The sequence below is a fragment of the Ictidomys tridecemlineatus genome, chromosome 4 (genome assembly GCF_052094955.1).
Source record: "Ictidomys tridecemlineatus isolate mIctTri1 chromosome 4, mIctTri1.hap1, whole genome shotgun sequence".
NCBI classification, from domain to species: domain Eukaryota; kingdom Metazoa; phylum Chordata; class Mammalia; order Rodentia; family Sciuridae; genus Ictidomys; species Ictidomys tridecemlineatus.
The window spans coordinates 16,271,185-16,276,089 of NC_135480.1; positions in this window are offsets into that span (position 1 = coordinate 16,271,185).

Genomic DNA, 4,905 nt, shown 5'->3' on the forward strand with positions numbered 1-4,905 from the left:
AGAAACATGTGTAAGGAATTCAATGATAATAGAAAATTGATCAAAACTGAGACAAAACAAGTAGAAAGTTTAAAATATATACACACTCGCACACACACAAAAAAACTGTCCTTCGAAACAGTTCATAAGAAAGAAAATTACAAAAATCCTCAACAAAATACTACCAAAACAAATTAAATAGCATATTTTTTTTTATCAAATGAGAGTTTATCAAATGAGATTTATCCCAGGGATAGAAAGAAAGCCAGAAAACAATAATGTGATCTCTGTATATGCAAAAAAGGCATTTGACAAAATTCAACATTCCTTCCTGATAAAAAACTTTGAGTAAATTATGTGTGGAAGGAATGCAGCTGAACACAATGAAGACCATGTGTAATTAGCCAACAACCAACATACCAGATGGGGAAAAGCTGAAAGATTTTTCTCCAAGACTTAAAGCAAGAGGAAGATGTCCCCTTTCTCCATCTTTGTTCAACATAGTACTGAAGTCCTAGCAAGAGGACTCAAGTAAGATAAACAAATAAAGGTCACTTATATTAGAAAAAATATGTGAAATTGTCATTGTTTTCAGATGACAAAATTTTAGATGCATAAAATTCCACAAACACACCAAAAAGTCTTTTAGATTTAGTGAATGAATTTAGCAGTGCTGCAGGGTATAATAAACAACACAAAATTCAATAACATGGTTAAATGCTAGCAGAACGTTATCAGAAATGGAAATGAAGAAAGTAGTCTTATTTATAACACATACAAAACCAAACCCCAAAAGCTAGGAATAGATTTTACCAAAGAGAGGCATGATTTCTACAATTAAAATTTTAAAAACATTGATGAAAGAACTTGGAGAGGAGAGAAAAAAGTGATAAGACATTGAATGTTCATGTATACGGTGAATCTATATTCCTAAAATGTTCATACTACCTAATATGATCTATGAATTCAGTAAATCCCTATCAAAATATCAGTGGCATTCTTCATGAAATTAGGGACAAAACAATTCTAAAATTCTTCAAAACTTCAAATTTATCCTGAGCAAAAAGAACAAAGCAGAAAACATTGCATTATTGACCTTAGTATATACTACATATCTGTGGTAATCAAAGCACCATGGTATTGTCATTAAAACAGACATGTAGACTGATGGAAGAAAATGCACAGCAAAAAATAAATTCATGAAATCTACAACCAACTGAATTTTAACAAAAGTGTTAAAAGCATTCATTGGAGAGAGGATATTCTTTCAAAAAAATTGTGCTTGGAGAATTCTTCATACAGAAGAATGAAAGTAGATCTCTATCTCTCCCCATTTATAGAAAAAAGCTAAAAAAGGGTTTAGACACAATTAAGATATGAAACTACTCAAAGAAAATATGAAATAAATGCTTTATGCAGTGTATGGGCAATATTTTTTACAAGAACCCACAATCACATGAAACAAAAGCAAAAGAGAAAAATGGGATTACATCCAACTAAAAAGGTTGTGAACAGCAACCTATAGAAGAGACAACCTATAAAAGGGGAGAAAATATTTTTAATCTACACATTTGACAAAGTGTTGATATCCAGAATACACAGGTTCTTCAAAATCTCAGTAGTAATATATAAATATCCCAATTACAAATGAACAATGGGCCTAAATATGCAGTTCTCTAAAGAAGTCATATAAATGGCCAATAGGTATATCAAAAAATGCTCAATATCACTGACCACCAAGGAATTGCAACAAAGAACTACAAGAGATATTACTTCATGCCTGTAAGCAAGGAAAGTATCAAAAATATAAAGAAGCACCAGTAAGGATGTCAAGTAAGACAACACTTGTTGGGAATGTACATTAGCACAGATATTATGTCAAACAGTTTGGAGCTACCAAAAAAAATTAAAAAATAGAAATACCACATGATCCAGCAATGTTACTATTTAATATTTATCCAAAGGAGGGATGAATAAGATTGATTAATGAATACTAATTTATACTTAGCTAAGAGCAAGAAATTCTGGTGCTCTATTACACAGTAAAGTGGCCACAGAGAACAATATTATACAGTCAATTTCAAACAACTAGAAGAGGGAATGTTGAAATTTCTCACCATGAATATATGACAGATGTTTGGGGAGAATTTTTAAGCTAGTTCAGACATTAAAAAATGTCCATCATAATGATGCAACATATCCCCATTAATATGCATACTTTGTGTTTTTAAGTGTCAGTTAATAAATTAATTTTAAATATGCTTTTATATTTTTTTTCTGAATTGGTAGTAAATTATCTGTATACTAAAAGTATAAAAAGAGAAAACACAAGAAGGTGTACCAACAATGAAGAAGTAGAATGTTAAAGAAAACATTTTTTTTACAAAATTTTAGAGCAAAGAAAGTTTATTAATGAGAAAATGAAATTTTTGGTAAGGGATATGGTAAAAAAAATGGCAGCAAATTCTTAATAAAATCAACAGATCTTCTGCAGGCACAAAATGTTGAGGAAAAATAAAGCATTAATATGACTTATAAGGTATGGGACACATGACTTTTCAAAACTCACTGTTAACAAGGAAAATCAATTTCCTTAGTAGGAATCTCAGAAAATCTGAATTGGAAAAAAAAAAAAAGGCGGGGTGGGGGCTAAGGCTTTCCATTCTCCAAGGTGCAGTTGAATGACCACCCAACCCCTCATATAGCATCAAAACAGATATCCTGTCCCAGAGGAACAGGAAGACTGGAAGGGTGCCCTGATTCAGAGGATCCCAAAAATATGCAGCATGTCTTCCTTCAGTAGGAGATATGTTTATCTTAATGGAAAAATATTTGAGGAGCATGTCACATGAGTAGGGCAGAGACAGTGGGAAAAGTTTAAATAAGTGATGAAGTTCTTGGAAGATGGTGGACCCTACACATGCTGTTAAAACAATATAAAATGTCTGAAATACAGATGACCACTCTGAAAGGCAATACCTGTCTGGCTATGGGACTGAAGGAAATCCACATAGAATGTTCACAGATAATACTCCAGAGTGTAAACATATCACATTTTTTATTCATTCCTCTGTTGATGGACATCAAGGTTTATTTCATCTTAAGTACTCGTGAATAATGCCACAATAATATGAGAGGTGCAAGTATCTCATGGGTATGCTGATTTCTTTTCATTTTGATACATACCCAGAAAATTAGCAGGATCATATGATAGATCTGTGTTTAGTTTTTTGAGGAACATTTGTAATATTCTTCATAATGAGTATACAAATTTATATTCTCATCAAGAGGAAAAAAATTTCCTTTTTCTCAATATATGTGTCAGCATTTTTTATTTTTTGTCTTTTTTATAACAACCATATTTAATTAGAGTGAGATGATATTTTACTGAATTTTCTATTTACATTATTCTGGTGACATAAAGAAGAATAAAACTGGTTTAGTCATTTGCAGCACAATTGAGGACATTAAGTAAAGGACATTAAGTAAAGCAAACTGAAAGTCAAGTGCATAAAGCCATTACTGCATGTTTTTTTTCAAAAATGGAAACTTAAAAAGTCAAACTGAAGATAGAGTAGTGATTACTAGGCCTTGGAAGGGATCAGGGGAACGGGATAAAGGGAGTTTAGATAATAGGTAACAAAACACAGATAGTAAGAATACATTCTGGTGTTCTTCAAAATAGTGAGGGAAATGTAATTTACAATAATATACTATATATTTTATGAAGACACGTAAGAAAAGAGCTTGAACACTCAAAACATTCCAAACACTCCAAAAAGAGCTTGAACACTCCCTCTCTAATTAGAGAAATTCTAGTTACCCTGATTTTATCAGTGCATGCTGTATGCATATGCAGAAATATCACTCTGAACGTCATTAATTTATAAAATTAATTCAAATCTATAATATTAATTAATAAAAAGCTTATACATAAATCTTAGCCCTGAGAGTTAAAATAACATTTCAATAACTATTTTAAGCACTGGTAAATATATAAAGAGTGACTCTGTAATTATGAAACAGAAAAATACAGCTGGATTTACCTCCAATCTTACATGAACCTCCTTCTGATCCTTCATATGCTTATCACACTGAAATATAAAGATAAATATGAGGATCACAACTGAATATTATGTAAGGATATTATGGTGTAGAAGGACCAAAACAACCAAATACCATTTTAAAATTACTAAAGTCAGAACATAAAATAATGCCATATTAATAGCCTATCAAATATGTATCAAATTTGCTAAAACAAGATAAAAATAATCATTGCAGCATCAAGAAAACAAAATATATTAGAAATATGACTAGTGGAAAATTAGAACAGTAGACAGAGATAATTCAGAGAGCTCAGAGTGTTAAACCAATAATATAACTTCACATGATATAAAGCAAAACATCATACAATGAATAATGTAGTAAAACACAAGAGGAAGTAGTTATCATATAAAGTTACTATATAAAGCACAATTAAAAAAAACAAGATATAAAATAGTGATATGAAAGAAAATCAAAAAGAAAAAACTGAGAGAAACTGATTAAAGTAAAAACAATAAACTAATTTTTCAAAATATTAGAAACTTATACAATTATGAACACATAGCAACTGTTTACAAGCCATGTCATTAATAAGAAAATCAGTAGGATGATAAAACCAATTCAATATAATATTCAAGTAATATAGTCTAGGAGACCTTATTAAAACAATTACACTACAAGAAGGTTTTGTTTCCCTTTTAGTTTTATTAAAGAAAATAAATAGAGGAAACATCCTAAATGTGCAACTTGATGAATTTTTACAAACTTAACTTAAAAAGACTAAAGAATACTATCACCAGCACTACTAGTAGGTTCCCTTTTCCTATCTACCAGTCATTATCACCCCTCCAAAAATAATTCAACTTCCAAAGCAGTAACAAT